Source organism: Cuculus canorus, chromosome 1 (assembly GCF_017976375.1).
Source record: "Cuculus canorus isolate bCucCan1 chromosome 1, bCucCan1.pri, whole genome shotgun sequence".
In the NCBI taxonomy this organism is placed as follows: Eukaryota; Metazoa; Chordata; class Aves; order Cuculiformes; family Cuculidae; genus Cuculus; species Cuculus canorus.
The window spans coordinates 167,835,252-167,854,031 of NC_071401.1; the positions used below are offsets into that span (position 1 = coordinate 167,835,252).

Below are 18,780 nucleotides of genomic sequence, written 5' to 3' on the forward strand. Positions count from 1 at the left end.
TCAAGAAAAATACTTCTTAATTACTGTAAGCCTGAACTGGAGGAAAGATAAAGAAAACAAAGCTCTGAATCTGCTTTATGGTACTTTCATCAGATGAAAGGAGATCACTATAAAGACTATGAGCAAAAGCTCCTCTGTAGTTGATCTAATCCTACATTTCTTGGAGGCACTGGTAAAACTCACTATAATCTTAGTCCCATTCTTGTCAAAATTGTTTGCCAGCAAATATGAGATGCAGTTAATAATGGCCAAAGTTACAGTGTTTTTTCTTATCTGTGTTTTTAAAGTGCACTGGGTACACAAAATAAAAGCTATTAATTTTCTCTCCATTTGAAAGAAATTACATACTTAGTTTTCAATAAACTTCCATATAGGACCAATCAAAATCCTATGGAAGTAAGTGGAAGGGATTTCACTAACTTCAAAGAATTTGAAATTTGTGGGTTTACATCACTAATGTAAATGTTGAAAAGATTTCCAGCCATGAATAACACAATGCCACAAAATACATGTACAGTGAAAACACAAATTTGTAAGATCCAGATTTTCTCTCAGTTACTCACACTAGTTAGAATTTTATTATTGAATAGGCACATTCATTTCTTTGAGATTACTCAAACTGTTTACAGTACTCCTCAGCAATAAAGACAGACAAAAATCCAAATAAAATTAGCCTGCAGAAAAGAACCTGCATTTTTACTTTTATTAAATTAAGTTTCCATAAACATTTATAAGAACAATATTTCGTTTTCAGGGATGGCGGCAGGAACAGATTCTGAGGAATAATCATGTGGCTAAGCTGTCCTGTGATGATTTTATGAAGGCAAATATTCACTACATGAATGAGTGTATGAATAGCATCTATTTTTATTCAACTCCAATTCTTTCAAAGACAGAAAGGTACATACATGACTAAACTACTAGATTTTTTTCGCCAAACTTCGTGACATTGCAACAGAAAAATTGAATTGCTTGTTTTTTAGTGAGTCAAATGCTGTCCTATAGAAACATGCACTTATAGTGAACTGAATTACAAAACTAAATATCTTTTTTTAATTCTTAAATTCAGTATTTTATTCCAAAACCATCTAAGTGCAATATTTACTACTAAAAAAAAAGTAAGGAAACATTTTCTGGCTAAAGCAAGTTGTAAAACTCTCAATCCACCTCAATCTCACTAAAATAACAACAACAAATTAAAATGCAGCGAAGGATTTTTACTGCTACTTATTTCACACAGCTAGCTTGAAAGCACTGTATGCTAGAACCCTAGAGGAATAGAGAGGATTTAAGAGGCTTCTTAGTGCTGCTTTGGAAATTTGGCTCACTAACACCTCTTTCCCCACTGCCACTGAAGTTTCCTTACATATGTGTGTTTCTGTGAGGATTTGTACAGAGTCTGGAGGGATTTTAAGGGATCCATAAGCTAGCTTTGAGAGCTTGGACATCGGCTTGGGCCAATGCTGTGCTTTGGAGAAGCACCACAGGATGGGGAACTCTGCCAAGGCACCTCCCTACCCTCAGCAACATTTGGTACTTCAAGTACAGCATGTGCAGGCACAGCCACGCTGCTTCCACCTGGGCGCTAGTGTTTGCCAGCCTGGTGACCTCACCATCATCCTGAATGGGGTAAAGTGGATTAGGTGACATTTTTTTGGGTTGTGACAAAGGGCTTGTGCCAGAACGTATAGGAAGACTTCATTAGGTCACTAGAGAAAAATTAGTATTTATGTGAGCAAGGAATAGTAAGAGAAAGAGCTTTCTGTATCGGTAGGTGCAAATGCTGATGGATTTTATGACCAACAGCTGATTTGAAGCAGCATATCCAGCCTCTTACCAGCCCATTTACCCTTTGATGTACGCTTTCCAAAAGATCTCTGTGTTCTGTATGTCGTAAGATTTCCATTCTTATTCCAACCAATATTCCATCTACTCAATCTCTTTTGCACGTTCACACAAATGAGTGCTGATGGATGCTGAAGAAAAATCTCTTAAATGTTTGTGGAGCTATGCGTTGCTGCAGGGTGTGTTGCAAAATCCTGCATCACTGAAAAATTCACGTGTGCTTACTCTGTTTCCTTAGAGCAATGGGCAATCTTGTCTATGGGAACTGGTATTGTTTTCTTGCAGATAGAACAGTTCTGTCCACTGGATACATGTCATGATATCTTCCACACATGGTATATTCTGCTTCCTGCAACCTCGGTCTGGTTGTGTATCTCAGATTTTCTTTTCTTGTTTTCTTTTATCTCCAGGGCTTTCATTCTTCTCTGGTTCTGCCACGTGGCCTTCCAACCACCATTGTTTCTTCAAAGTTGAAATCAGAGTCTCCAAAGAAGAAACTTTTTCCCAAGACTTAGATCTCAAGTTACAAACCGAGGCCTGAAATTACAGAACACATTTCTCTAATAGGCTGTGGAGGTTTCAGAAATGCATTTTATTTTTTTTCATACGCAGCTGATGCCGTTCAAAACACCAATCTTTAAGGGAGTGATATATTTACATGAATTCATTATCATAAGCCCAGAATTTTCCTGGCCAAGGAGATCTTTTCAGGAAAAAAGAAAAAAGCTTAAACTTCTTGTGCCTTCATTTCTTTCTCACCTTTCTAATTTCTTCTCAGTTTTTACTCCTCTTTCTTCTACTCCTGCTTATATTTACCCATCTTTCTTAACAACACCTAGCTAATACTATGTCATGTTCTTAGGTGGGATTTAGGAGATGTTTAAACTACAGCCAGCATCCAACATGACTCTTTACCACATCAAAAAGGAATTGAACAGAGAAACAATAAAAACTCTTGTCCCACTTATCAATGCCTGTGCCAAGGATCTTTCCCAGTAGGTGCTGGTTTGAAGCAAATTTTTGCCACTTTACATAAGGAGTTCGAAGCCGGCAAATATTTTTTCTCTTTTTTTTAGCTTTCCTAAAGACCAGTTTTTCTCCCAGCCTTGGCAGTGCTGAGCAGCTCGGGAGCTAAGGACTTCTGTGATTTACAGACCACATGTACCTGCGCCTGAAGGACACGGTTCAGTAGCCATTTTCAGAGTGTATCTAGTGGAACAGACTCTGCACCAATACATAGTTCTTGGATTCTGCTGAGAAAAAAAAGAAATTAAGGAAGAAAAGCCCCAGCAGCTACTTGAACTTTCTTCACATTGACCAAATTAGGATTCCTTTTCTGTGTCACATAACATTTGTCTCTTTTTATAGAACAGTGGTAATTATATGGTTTTTCCTTTGTCTTGTCCTGGCTAGACTATGGTGATTTGCAATGACAGTGATGTTTATCTGTCCATTTTTACTCTGAGAACAGACTGCTGCCTGTCTGAGAGAAATGTTTAAACTAGTTTCGGTTTGCTATTTGTGCTATTGTTTCTCCTGTTGACTGTATTATCCTTTATGGGTCACACCAGCTCATCACTGTAGTAGTATGTTATTCTCTACACTTTTTTCCCTGAACAAGGGATGATTTAATCTCTGTCAGCCTATTTTACCACAGTGTTTCTCTGTAACAGACATTTGTAAAAAGCATGTTTTTCTATAGCCATCTTAATTTTTTTTCATCATTTAAAAAAGCTAATACTTTTGTTTTGATTTTAGCTTCTGTAATTGATATGTCTCTCTTTTTTTAGTATAGTAAATAAATCAAATGAAAAGGTAGTAATAAGGTCATTCATTTATTCAAGTGTTAAAAATGCCTGTGAACAAAATGTTAAAATATTACAGCATTTTCTTTAAGGCATCTAACTTTTATGATACAGATTTGAAAAGTTAGATCACTTGGTAGGAAAGAAGTACCTAAATATTTGCTGAAACTAATTTATATATACATATATAAAAATATATAGTGTGTATTATAATATATTCATGTGTATACACTCTGTTTATATATCTCTATGTGTATGTATATGCTGAAACATCCTGTCTGTATATATTCATACGCATATGTGTGTATGTATTTTCTCATGCTGGGAGAGCATATTTTGGTAAATTCTGAAACTGTTTGAAAAACATAGCCTGCAGTTCATGTACATAAATCTGCCATCTGACATGTGTGTTTTAAATGATTCTACCAAAAAAAAAAAAAGAAAGATTCTGAGCTGCACATTGATTTTCTTAGACAGAGATAATTTTCTAGGAGTTTTCTTGTCTTTAAAACACACGCTTCTATTCATGTTATATTCAACTCTGGAAAACATGGTTGAAATAGAGACATATGCTGCTTCATTTTTTTTCAGCCATAGGTTTATAGGGAACTTACTTATGCCCAAATACTTCCAAGTTTTTTCTGGTTGTTGGGTTCTTTTAAATAATAGTATAAATGTGCATGAAAAATACATAACCATAAATACATAAATATATAGGAAAGAAATATGTCTTGTAGTTGGACCTTCCTCAGAAGAAACAGTTTGGAAATATTACTTGACTGTATTTGAAATGTATTGATTATATTATGTATGTCAACACATCCAGGGGAATATATGCAAGTTACCAAATGCTTGTTTTGTTATTAGAAAACCTCATTAACAGAGGAATAAAATAGCTCATAAGTGAATCTCATCATTTGCCTGTCTCCTTCTGCCATGCCAATAACATTTAGACTTGCAAATAACATATTCTAATGTGAGGCACGCAGCAGGTGTGTGTCTGTGATGGGACTACTTTTGTTGGATGTTGATTACTCTCTGTAATGTGAAAAGCTTCCTATTCCCAGAGCTTTATGCAATATATCACTGGTAATGGTTTCATAATCATTATCAAGCTTGATAGAGGCTTGGCTACCATGACAGATGTCTTCTTGGTTTTCCTGTTGCATATGTTCTTCTCCCTCTGGAACAATGCTTACATAAAATTCTGGTATTAATGTATCTCTTCTATGTTATTTTGTATCACTCGTTGACTGCAGCAATCAATCTTTTCATTCAGATGAACAGGTAATTACAACCAAATGCTGAACACATCAGCAGAAATTCAGGAACTGTCAAGCAAACCGTAGTGACCAGAATTATTCGTCTGTACTAAAGATAGCACAGGGAAGTTATTGTGTGTTTATGCACCTGTATAGTGTTTCCATTGGCAACAATACTTAACTGGTACTTTGTTTTAGCAAAAGACAATAAGTAAATATGTTCTTTTTCATGTTTTTCATTATATTAATGCAAATGAATATGCAGTAGTGCTGACCTACCTTTAAAAGGGTAAATTTCTTTAAATAGATAAAACAGCAAAAGAGCTCAATGGTGCTTTAAGTCTTTCAAGGGAAAAGAAAAGAAAGTAATCTCCAGGTTTTCTTTTGATAGCAATGTTTTTCTTCCCTGAAATATTTATTTCCTTCTGTTTCATGTGTTGGTCATTTGATACTGATTGTTCAGAACACTACTGTGATTAAATATCAGATGTATTATACTTAAAGGCAATTCTTTCACTTCCTGAGCTTGATAATTTTCTTTTATTCACTTTGGGCACGTTTATGGTGTAGCTACGTAGGGCCTAGAGAGTTTATTCAGGAGTTCAGAGCACCCAACTCATTTTAGAGCATCAATGACCCCAGACACCAATATATGTGAGCTTGTCAGACATCCACAAAACACTTTTTCCCTGGATTATTTACATTTTCTTTAGCTGTAGTCCAAGACTTTTTTTTTTTTTTTTTTTTTAACCGTAACAAAGAGCTCTCCTTTGCTGAGAACCTCCTGTGGCCTCTGTGGAATATGGACTTTTCTGTAGTATGCTCTCTTGCAGCACAGTACAGAAAGCCTCTCCTCCTTGGGATAGAAAGGGGCTTTAACGTCAATCTATTCTAGACTAACAGAAAAGCAATAGGAGATAGATGTCATTGGATTCAGCTTTCATAATAAAGGCTATTGTGTTTTTTTCCAACAAGTTATTAATTAACTGCAAAGAGTTTTTTGTTTTTTTAATGTAAACACGTTTCTGTTATTTTCACACAGTAATAAAATTACAGGAAAGTAGGATGCCAAGAGGTTATCATTTACTGCATTCCTCTGCTACAAAACAGGATCAGCTATATACACTCTGACGCACAGCTATTTAGCTACTTAAGAACTTTTACTACTTGCATATCCACCGCTTCCTTGATCATAGTTTACAATATTTCATAATCTTTCCATGTAAGGTTTTCTGATGTCGAACTTCAGCATTTCTTGCTGTAATTTAAACTCATCCTTTCCTATTTTTTACCAATTCTGTACATGGATAATTGATTATTCCCTTCCTCTTGGCAAAAATGTTTACACGCTTAGTCTGGCCTTTTTCCGTATTCCCTAACTAGCTCCAATCTTCCTCCCTTTAGGCTACAAAGAACCAATTATTTCAATCTTCCCCCAAAGATCATGCTTATTCTATTATCTGGGAAGTAATAAAATCATTGGATAAAATTCAATCTGGTTGCTAAGCTTTTCTATAAAATATTTTCTTTCGTTTATGCCCTTGAATATTTCTATAGGTAACTGATCTCTAGTTACGCGTATGCGGATAGGTTTGCAGCTTTCTTACATTAGTTTCTTCAAGACTGACTTCCTGGCTTACTTGGGAGCATGCATTTAAAGCAATTGTCTTCAAATATTTGTTTGACTGATTGCTCCAGGATTTTCCCTTAGAACAGAAAGCAAGCTGATTTGTCTTTAATTTCTTGACTCCTTTATAAAGTTATTCAGTGTATTTGTCCTTAACTAATCATTCAACATCTCATTCATTATCACTTTTCAAAGGCAATAGTTTTGTGATTGCTTCAGACAGTGCTTCAAACATCCTAAAATTCAGATGATCTGGCCCAAATAATTTGAAAACTCCTAAATTATGTGTAGACACATTAATCTGTTTTTTCCTTATTCTTCCCTTCATTTATTTCCCTGTATCTCTCTACTTTAAGCACCACTTGACTGAATTTTTAAATAAGAAATATAAACCATACATCATAACAGCCTCTGCTCCTTGTTTCTAGATCATGTGTACAAACCAAGATACATGCCAAGAGAATTCCCAAACCCGGCAGGGAGTTGCCTAGTGAACACAAATAGCTCCAGGGCGAGGCAGTCCTGGTAAAGAGGCAGATGTTGTTCACAGGCTGGGGATTACTTGGGTTCTAAGCACCTGAAGTCCAGTTCAGGCAAGGTTTAAGCAAACTTAATCCCTGTACTTTCTTTCTTCAGAAAGTAGTTTTTTCATTTTAAAAAAAAAATTAAAACAATTTTACCGGTTATAGATCACACATAGATCCTTTTTAGAAATTATGGTCGTTCCAGAGGCCAAATAGATAAAACTAAAATGAAAAAATATGACAGCCCTGCACTCAGAATAAATGCTGGTGAGTGTTTTAATAGTGTTAATTCAAGTACCCTGATATTTCCAGATAATGTCAAAACTGGAGAGGCTATAAACAATCAGGGAAGCCTGGCATCGAAGTCGACACAGCCGTGAGGATTTTCAGGCAAGTAGATGAGGTTTGCTATCAACAAATGTTAAGTCTCACAGGTAAAGAGGGGAAATAGAGTACAAAGCAGAAGGCAGAAAAATGAGAAGCAGTATCCATTTTGTGAAATAAAATTTGTTTTCTGTTTTGCAGCTTTTCAAGACTGCTTTTTCAGACAACATGGAGCTGTGACCAGAGAGAGCTCAGGATTTATTGTTTTCCATTAATTCAAGGGAGCTCAGACTGTCAAATTACTGGGATGAAAGCAAATCTCCTCTTGAACCTGGACTTGGTTTAAACAGGGAAAAGAAGATTTGGAAATGGGTTTCAGTTCACTCAGACTCAGTTCACGGTCTGATAAGCTTTTGCAGAACAGAAGTAGAAGGTGCAGCGGCAAAGGTGCTGCACCTGGGTATGGCGGAGGTCCGCCAGAGAAGTGTCCAGCCCTGCAGCTGAACCTTCTGCTTGGTTCTCATTGAGCTTTCATGGTCTACCTGGAGCATCTGAACCATGCTATAGGTCTGCTGCCCTTTTAATTTCCTCATCCCTAATCTTTAGCTATCTTCAGCAAAGTTGGGAAATACTCGTGTGGGAACTTCTCTTTTAAGATCTCGCCTATGAAAGTACTTGATTTACCAAGTATAATAGAAATAGTATAAATAAACTCAAGTCAAGATCAAAGCCTCTTTGTGCTTACTACTATTCAGATGCGATGGGCAGTTCCCTTCCCGACCGGGCTCCTGGGCTACTATCTGTCACTTGAGGAAGTGGCAAATTATTTTCAAAGTTAATTTAAGTTGTTTAAAAAGGACTGCACAGGGCCTAAAAGGAGAGTTCCCTTCCCGGTAACAAGAACGCACCACAAGAGGGACTGTGCATCTGCACGACCTTCCTCCCCCTGTCTCCCCAGATAGGCAAAGTAGCTCTTTGCAGGAGGAGGGTTGATGACATCCCCTGCAGCAGTGACAAACCAAACTGCTCAAGCACAGACCATGTTGCTCTCCACCCCTGGGAATGGCTGAATTCCAGAAATGAGGTTTGTGTTCGCACCACCCTTCTGACTCTGTGCGTATGTATATACACACAGAGCTACAGTGACAGTGACTGTTTTCATTTAGGTAATGAAATTACAAGCCATGCATTGAATTAAAGAAAGACACTAAAAAAAAATCACACAAATTTCATTGAATTATTCTTCTCATCCACAAAAAGATCATATTTTCATCAATACAATTAGACTTTAATTCCTGCTCAACTGTAAGAGGGTGTGTGCTATTCATTTTAGATTTTATCTTTTCATGTTTCATAGTAAGTAATTCATACTTCATTAACAAATCATTGGCATATCCAAAAGGAGACTGGTGATATAGACCAGACTTCAGTGTTTGAATTGAGAAGCTGACTTGTTTCACAATTTAATCTAAAATAAGACTAGAAAAATGTATCAAACATAACTGTCAAGCCATCACAAACCTTCCAATTCTGCTATTTTTCACTCTTAATTGAGAATATATCTCTGGTCACTGGGTTGTCCTGTTGCTTCTCTGTTTCTGACTAGCAGTTCCAACAACTCTTTGTACTTAGCACCCCAACACTAAATGATGTTTTAAAAAGTACAAAGGAAATAAGAGGCTATACCACAATTCAATTAAACAGTTTTAACAAGCTCATGAATTATGGTTTTATGCCTTTTTAGGATCAGCTATTTCAGATTTAAAAGGGTAGATTTGCACAAACCATTTTGGATTTATTAAAAAGAAAAGGCAAAAAGAAATGGAAAGGTTTTGGATGCTATAATGTTCAGTCCTACGGTGCTTGAAAATTACACGATGACTTTAGGTTGAAATTCATGATGCTGCATAAAGCGCTCAGGGGTGTAGTTCCATACTGCAATATGTCTGCTGGCAAAGCTGGTTTGAGAGGTTCCCATCGTGAGGGTTTTGTTCCCACCACCACCCTCCTGGGTCTTCTTCCTCTCAGTTTTAAGCTGTTTATGAAGCTGTGCCACAAAATGGTTTGAGATATCAAGCGGTAGCACATCCCTACAGAGATCTGTGCATACCCAGAAGCAGGAATGGGTGTGCAGGATTAAAAGAAGTTGGGATCTTCTTTAACCAGGATTGATCTTAGCAACAGTGCAAGGAGACACTACACAACAAGTGACAAACATATTATGTGAGGAGAAATTAATGTATGATTTCTGGGTAAGGAACTTTACCCCCCTCCCCACCCTCCAACTTGATTTTGGAGAGGTCAGTTTCCTGATGTATTTCACAGCACAGCAAGAGTGGTAAGGGCTTGGATGAGCAGATAGTCCACCATTGATGTGTAGAGAGAAATCCTGCAAGGAAATATTGCCACTGACTGTTTCATATGGGGAAAATGCAGGGTAAGTTCCCCATGGGAAGCTGGCAATAAACTGGCAATGAAACCAACTACCTGAATCAAACTACCTGGAATAAGCCTTGTTACCCTGCAGTCCACTGTCAGGAAACGCAGCAAGGAGACCCTACATCTTACCCTCCACCAGCATCTTCTGCTCTCTGCGAGTCACCAAGAGCAACAGTAGAGTGGACTGTTCTCCCGAGCCCAGCTGTGCAAATCCTGCCTGTGTCATATTTTAGTGTCGGGGAGAGGGTTTGGTCTTGCTATTATCAATCTTTTGAGATATTACCTCTCTGGCATAAGCTGTAAAAGCGTTTTTTTTAATCAATAGGTGGGTGTTTGTATTGTTACGGTGCTTAATCACCGTTTACATGACAGTTTATTGCAATTGGAACTATTATCTCAGATCCATTATTGAAAAGTGCCGAATGTTAGGAATGATTAAATTAATATTTCATTAAGGCAAGCATTAAGGTGTGAGGAGGTTTTTTTACTCTTATTTTGTTGTAATTTAAAAAAGAATTGGTAAAAAAATGAAGGACTACTCAAAAAAATGAAACTCTACTCAGAAAATAAAATACAAATAAAACCTACAAGCATCCAATACAAACCACTCTTAAACTCTAGGTATTTATTCTTCAAACATCCCAAGAAGGCAAAAATAAAACGAATCAAGATTGCAACACGCACACTCCCACCCCCCCACCACCCCCCACCACATCCACACACTCACCCCCCACATGCACCCCACTCCACCCAATATATATAAAACATGGGATCTTTGCCTTTCCAAGTCATTTTTCCTACATTCACTGAATTAAGACCTAAGACACCATGGAGGAGGAGCTAAACCAGAAAGACCTCAATGTCAAATTTTCCATCTTGCGACCAAAATTCTTTAAGTAGTTTTGATACCAATACATATGGATTTTCTTCGTATGCACCAAATTTCAGCATGACTGCATGTAGATTAGAGACCTTGGGCTTCTTTCAGAGTCTCTGAGTTGCATTGCAGTTTAATATCTTGTTACAATGATACATTCAACCTCATCTTTAAGCTATTTTAATCCATATTAGTTTTCTCTTGATCCTTAATTATATCCTTTCAAAACAAATTTCCATCTGTTCTTCTTTAAAGTTAATAACATCTTATCTTGAGAAAGAAACACAAAACAATGCAGACTATTTCCTTAAAAATAAAATAAAATAAAATAAAATAAAGTAAAATAAAATAAAATAAAATAAAATAAAATAACGTAAAATAAAATAAAATAAACTCCTTCTTTATAAAGCGTATCTGTTTTCCAGGTTCAGAGGATATGCATTTCCTCCATTTTTGAGAGCTCTACAAATGGAAGGCCAAGGCATTTGTTATATTTATGAGACTCAAGGTTTGACAACAGATAAACAAGGCTTTCACTCACGTTCCTGGCTTTAGACACGTAGGAACTTTTTTCAGTCAGACCTAAATCCAGAATGAAACAGTGTCTAAATACAGTCAGCAGAATCTTCTAAGATTAATCTTAGTTATTATCATACACACTTCTAGCTTTCTTTTTGAATATATCTTCACAAAATAAGTCTAAATTGTCAGGAAAATAGGAAACGGGAACCTAATAATTCTTTTAACGTTATAGACACCAAACAACTTCTTCTATGACTGTTATCACCCCTCTCAAAAAAGTAAATTGGTTCTGATGGACAGAATATTTTTTTGTGTAACTTAATTTAAGGCAGTGAGGGTTAGGTCTTTCAGTGAGAAGGATGAGATAAAATTGCCTTCCATGAAAAGTTTCTTGAAAGATACATTTTCAAATCTTGTTCTTCAGCATTTTCTATTTAACATTTTAAAATGAAATTAAAATCATAGAATCATAAAATAGTAGAATCATAGAATCACAGAACAGTGTGGGTTGGGAGGGACCTTTGAAGGTCATCTAGTCCAGCCCTGTTGCAATGACCAGGGGCATCTTCAACAGTATCAGATTGCTCAGAGTACTATCCAACCTGTCTTTCCAACCTTAACAGGGATGGGGCATGTATAATCTCCCTAGGTAACCTGTTCCAATGTCTTGCTGCCCTCACTGTAAAAAATGTGTCCCTAATATCTAATATAAATTTACCATATTTTAAGTTTGAAACTATTACCCCTTGTCCTATTTCTACAAACCCTATTAAAAAGTTTGTCCCTGTCTTTCTTGTAAGCGCCCTTTCAGTACTGAAAGGATGCAATAAGGTCTCCCTGGAGCTTTCTCTTCTCCAGGTTAAACAACCCAAACTCTTTCAGACTTTCCATATGGGAGAGGTGTTCCATCCCTGTGATCGTTTTTGTGGCCCTCCTCTGCACTCACTCCAACAGGTCCATATCTTGTCTGTACTGAGGATTTCGGAGCTGGATGCAGTACTCCAGATGGTGTCTCACTAGAATGGAGTAGAGGGGCAGAATCACCACCCTCCACCTGCTGGCCATGTTTCTTTTATATTGAATTAATTTTCTGCATGACTTGATTCTAAGAAAAAATAGGAGCTGAAGAAGGAGTAAGAAATACAGAAAAGCTTGAGAGCAAATCTATGTGTAAAAACCCTTGTGAGCAAGCCTACATAGTGCAACACAATTCAGTCTCATATTGTATTATATGAGCTTTGACTGAACATTATACTGACTTAGTGTTTTGGCTTTTGATATAAGAGTGACCATAGTGGAGAAAACACTTGGGATCTCCGTGCTTTCTTGTCTGCTGTAAACCGGCACAGTATAGGTTAACAAAGGGCATAGCAGTATTGTACTGAGCAGCATTAGCTTCTTTACTTATTTCAGTGAGGTCTTAATTCAGCTGCCCACTGATAATGATCAAGGATTAACATCTCCAGCTGTTGTAGCCTAGAGGGTACAGCATCTCTCTGTACAGTTTAGAGTGGGTGAAGTTGCATTTTGCTGCCAAGTAGAGAATATTGTAGAGAGATGCCCATCTATTGTTCCCCTTCCAGGAGACAAGCACGAAAAATCTGGAGCCCAAGGACAGATTGAGGGTCTGCAGTCTACTGTGACTGATGTCTTACTTATAGTGTCAATAAGAATTCACATTTCTATGGTAACAGGAAAACTCAGAAAAAAAAAAATAGTAGTCTTCATACTTACCAAACTCTTAACACAAAATTTAGAAGGTAACAGAATTCCAGAAAAAGAGCTATCAAATCTTACTGAAACTGAAAATACTGATAATTAGTATTTTTCAAACTGTCTACTGTGCTTTTCAGGCACATTGTTCTATCTGAAGTATAGACTACAGCATTTAAATAATAGCTTGCCCAATTCCAAAAATACATGTAAAATATGTTAAATATTTGGCAGAAATGAAACCCTGGCAAATCTCATGCCGATATATTATGTCCAATTTAAGAAATAGCATTTCCTGCCAAAAATGCCAATCCATGAGGCAAGTCATTTATTTACTGGTGAACTGATTATTTTTGTTCCATTCTGAGACATAGGAAATTTCTTTCTGTTACAAGGTTCGAAGTCAAAGTGTATGCTGTCTGGCTCACAAGTCAGGGAGGTATAGATCAGCACATTTACAGTTCAGAGTAAAATACAAATTTTTTTTTGCAATCGTCTTTGAAAACCTATAGAATGTGTTACCTAAATAAAAGCAGAAAATACACATAGATAGATCTTCAGATCATGTAAATAAATATTTCTCAGCGGAGCTATACTGCATGCTCTAAGTTTTCTTGCTTTTGTTTTAATATTAAATTGAGCTGTCAATTGAATCCTTCCTCAGACATCCTTAAGTGTCTGAAGAACTATCTCATGTGTGATGGTCACCTTCATGAAACTCTCCTGTGCTTCAAAGTCTGCAAAAGCTTGACTATGAGTACAGATTGGATCATGATTGTAGTGCCATACAGTACCACTATGCCAGTATTGTGTAATAAACCAGGATGTATGGATACTTAATTTAAATTGTCTAGTAAAAACAAGGAATAGTGAGGTGATAAAGGTTGCTGATGGCAAAGTTATTCAGGATAATTAAATCCACAGTGAGCTGTGAAGAGGTGCAGAAAGCTTTCGCATTACTGGAGAGACAGGGTGATAAAATTGCAAATGAAATTCAATGTTGATAAAAGCCAAGTGCTGAGGAAAAAATAAACCTAACTACATTTTCTAGTGGTAGTCTACCTCTGCTTCACCGATGCCAGCTGTCATATTTTCAGAGATGATCTAATTGATACATATTTATCTAAATTCTGAGTGATTGGTCTGTGCTTGTCTTGGGCTTTGAAAGCTGCTGTGTTTCTTTCAGATCTGAATCTCTTATGTGTTCAAGAATTGTTTTTTATTTTTTGAAGTATACGAATTGTCTAATGAAAGGTATTAATTTTGCTTACAGATCTCATCCCACTTAACTGCATATGCATAATGAGTTTTCTTCTTGAAAACATCCTTGTTTTTTCTAGACCCAATCAAGAGCCACTAATGAACTTCATACATAAACGGTATGTACATGTTTGAATAAAATATGGCTGTAAATCTGCATGTTTATACAAAATATCAAGTCTGAGGCACTGGAAAGATTCCTGCACAGATTTATGAAGTAGTTTCTCAGCTGAAAAGAACATTTTTCCCTCCAAAAGTCAAGTATTTAAATGTTCTGCTAAAAGGAGGGGATATGCTGGAGAAGGAGGGCAGTCAATAGTGCAGCAAAAGGCAGAACAGTCTCTTGAATAAGCCACAGCTAGTGGGTGTTTCTGCAGGACACAAATGCACAATCCAGAATATCCCAAGGATAAAAATATACAGTGCCATGTCAGTTGCACAAAACACTAGAAGGGCTGGTCTATGGGAAAAAGCCTTGCGTGGGCCAAAAAAGCTCTGCAGCCTCCAGCAATACAGCGAGGAGTTTAGTTCAATCCAAATAGTCCAGGAGAAGGTTATGAAAACTCTAAATTTTATTTTACCACATTCAGGAAAGTGACGTTAGCATCTTTGTGAATAGTTCTCTGAAAATGCCAGCTCAGCGCTCAGCAGCCAGAGGCAAATAAAATATTATGAACTATTGGGAAAGGAGCACAGGACAGAACAGAGAGCATTGTTTGGCCACTGCATAAATATCTTATGTGTGTATAGCTTGAAAACTACACCTAGTTCTGCTTATCTTATCTTTGATGGCATCATTTAAGTAGAAGGAACGTTGTCCAGGGTGATGAGGGATGTGGAACAGCTATCACGGCTCAGCAGAGCAGTGAGACAAAGTCACGAAGGACAGATTAAACACGGAAGCCTGGATGCAACCTCCAACAAGAGAAGCCCCTAAAACACTAATTGCTGGAAGCATGAGGGGAAATTACTACACTCACCTCAGTTCACTCGTCTTCTAAGCAGACACTACAAGGGAGTGCTGTAAAAGGACTCCAAGACCAAGAACTCATCCAGGAACGGTGTAATTGAGCTTTTCCTATGGTAGCACAACACCACAACAGTTTATTTGAAAATGGAGAGGGATAGGATTGCTCTCATTCACTGGGAGGGAGAGTTTCAACTCTAGAGTGATGCAAAGGATTTCTGCATCTATTTCCAGGGTGTTCTAAAAGAGAGGTCTAGGCCAGAGAACACTCGGTCAAAGATCTTGTGTCTTTAAAGCATCACTCTGTCTGGTCAAGTCTTCTTTGTGAGCAGATTTAGAACAAGTTTTGTTCCTCCTGGCTTTTCCAAATAGAAAAGACACTCTCTCATCACCTGGACAAAGTTTTGGTGCTTTAATGGGAAATCTTACCACATCACTGAAGGTTAATTACAGTAGCAGGACTCCCTGAATGAAAATGAGGAGAAGAGCCCTAGAAACAGACCCAGCCCAGCTGCAATAACCACTGCCTTAGGAGTGGTCCAGGAATGAAGAGGCACAAGAAACTTTGGTGATTACTAGGAAACCAGAAAGCCTTGTTAGCTAACCAGAAGAAATATCACTTAGCAGATGTCTGTTTCAAGATGTCTGTTTCAAGATGTCTGTTTTCTGGGAGGAAACTGTTTCTTCTTCACTTTAGCTTCAACAAAGTGCTAGTCTTCACAACAGTCATTATTAATGTATGTTCTCTGTGATTCCCAAAAGAGTGTGGTGGTGGTGAGAATGATTTATATATGCATTTCCTCCCGCGTTGTGCACTAAAATAGTCCTATTATGCATCATTAAAAGACAGCTCCTGGTACACAGGAATAATAAATCAGCACCTGACCAAAACTGAGAGAAGCTAAATACAGTACATATAGTCTCAGAAATATTGACACTGAAATTTACTGCTGGGTAATACAGATGAGGCACATGAAAGAGTAATGGTGTTCACAAATGCAGTAGTAATTAAACCTCCAAATGTGAGATGTTTATTGGTTGAACACCATAAAGAGTTCATTCATAAAACTTCTGGCACTCACAAAACAGCCAAACTACAGTCTGTAAAATTATTTTGTATGTTATATGTTTCTCACATTTTTTCTGGGATGTTTGTAGTTTTCTCTTTGCTCTCTGAGCGGGGAGGCAAAGGTGGGCCACTCAGGTTATATGAAATAGGCATTCTAGAAGCATGGACTGAGGACTGACTTGCTCCGTACTTACATTGCTGCTGCAGTCTGACCTATATAAGGTGCAGACTATGAATCCAAGGAGAGATTTAGTTTTGCTTTGTCTGCACACAGTGGGATGCTCACCAGAACATTGAGACTTTAATATATTTTACTTTTCTAGGCTGTCCATTCTTTTTTTTCTCTTCCAAGATAGAATTATAGTGAACTAATGCCCTGACTTTTTTAATTAGAAAATTGAATAAAGAGTGCGAAATTCTTAGACTATGCTAACATATTTAGAGAGGTCACATTTATCTGTGCTTAGTCTCTCTCTCACACACACGTACCCACACATATCCTGCAAGGACTCAGGAGGAAAATAAAATATTTTTAATTGTATTATGAGACAGCAGGAACAATCTCAGTGTACTGTGGGCTGATTGAGACTGAATGGGAGAGGGCTGCCCTTTGTTATGTCTACGCAGATGTGGTTTCAAGCAAGCTTAAAGTCTGTGTTGGCATGCAACCAGCCACTTCAGAGTTGCATCCAAAGCTTTGCGCTTTTCCTGTTAGTGCTGGCCAGCTGGTGGGCAATTCCTGCCATTGGCAGGGGCAGCGCTGGGCGAGGGAGGTTGAGTCACCAGCCCAGCCTGGCACATGTCATGCTGGTCCGTGACCAACAGCTCAGCTTTGGAGGGTGAACTAGTGGCTTCTTTGCCAGCCTGTCCCAGACCACCTGCTGGGGCTCATGGGAAGGTAGAAGGCTTCCAGCCCTGGTCTTGGACCTGGACACTGCTCATGTGGCAGGAGATGGTGTGTGTTTCACGTTGGCTGCTCTGGCCCAGTTCCCTGGGAATGTATCAGCTCAGCAGTGCAAGTTTAATGAGACTTTTCCATTTTGACACAGGCCATCCTAAGATCTCTTGCAGAGCAACCTGTGATCTTAGCAATCCCGCCTTCATCTTGTGCTTCTTTCAAAGTCAAATTCCCTTCAGATTTTGAAAGAACTCAATATTACATCCTGGTCTGAATCTCCTGCAGTGAACCAACAGCAGAAAAATTTTGATGGGAACCACAAGGTTGTGGTTTTCAGGACTGGACTTACAGTGCCTGGTCAGAAGGGTAATGCCAAAGATACATTTGCATAAAGTTCTTGCTCAAATTTAGAAAATGTAGGTAAATTGTAATTCTCAATCTACTGACTTCAAGCAATTAAATCTTAAAACCTAAATTAACTATTTCTGATGAAAAATATTAGTTCCACAATAAGCATATCAGAATACCCTGAAAAATAATGAACAGTTAAGATTTTTTTTACTTATAAGACAATATTTTTTTCTACTTTACATCTTACAACTGCGTATATCCCCTTTAAAACAATTTATTTTGTCAACCTACCCTAGATGATAAATTGACTTGGTTTTAACTTCTAAGAAAGTCTCCTTAAAAATTCCTATTTGATAGGTTTTTATCTATTATTGTTTTAATAAAAGAACGGGTAGTTATTCCATCTCTCTTTCTGTTGTTGTGGTGAAATTATTCTATATGACTATGGTTTGACTACAGGTGTATTCTCATCATCAGACTCATAATACTACAAGTTTTTTTCTTCATAAGTATAAATTTTCATTTTGAGCAGCACATGGCAATCTGCTTTTGCAAGAACACCTTCTTAGTTGTAGCCAGAAGAACACAATAATATCCTGCTCCAGATTAAAGAAAGAATTGTTGATTTTTACAGTTTTTGTGCATTGCAACTTCTCCTGCTCTCCCCAAAAGGACTACAGGACACATTGTCAACCTTGAAAATTTTGATTCAAATTTCTAGAAAGGAAAAATATTTAAAAACTAAAACTCTCCAAAACAAATTGCTCTGGGGGAGGGGGATAAACAGGTGCTCATAAAAACAACTGTTGTGGGATTCAATAGGCCTTGAGTCATGGGACACAGGCCACGGGTACCTGAAGTGATACAATATGTGGAATATTTCAAAGTAGAATACTTTGATTTGGGCAGAGTGCACTTGAGTTTCGTCTAGGCAGTTGTGTTTTTCTGAAAGTTACACAGAATGTCCCTCTGATAGCATGTTTTCTTTAAAGTGGTGTTTTCCAGACATTGTTTCTTGAAGATGACAACATCTTGTGTTCCTCATGCTCTGTGCTGAACAGATGTCTCTTCTTCTGTAATCACCTCTGTTTGGAATCCATACTAATCTGAGAGGCAAGGTCAAGCAGAGAGCTGGAGCCAGCTCCAAGTTAGCAAGAGTTTTAACTGTTGCAAAGTTTCATAACATTAAAATTAGGCCTAGGAAAGTAACAGAATATGCATAAGATTTCTGGGAAAATTTATACATATGCCTATAAGTGGGAAATACATTCTGTAACTAGCCTTTGTCTCATTGCAC

The 18,780-nt window shown here is 37.5% G+C and overlaps 1 long non-coding RNA gene across 1 annotated transcript in view; it reads right to left on the reverse strand.

Annotated features, from left to right (window-relative positions):
* Nucleotides 1-413: 413 nt before the first annotated feature.
* LOC128850633 (uncharacterized) overlaps nucleotides 414-18,780 on the reverse strand; it is a 28,619-nt gene continuing 10,252 nt past the window's right edge. The window contains exons 2-4 of the long non-coding RNA XR_008448027.1: nucleotides 15,179-15,276; nucleotides 3,011-3,095; nucleotides 414-2,382 (exon numbers count right to left, since the gene is read on the reverse strand). This is a non-coding gene — a long non-coding RNA (uncharacterized LOC128850633). The remainder of the gene's footprint in view (nucleotides 2,383-3,010; nucleotides 3,096-15,178; nucleotides 15,277-18,780) is intronic.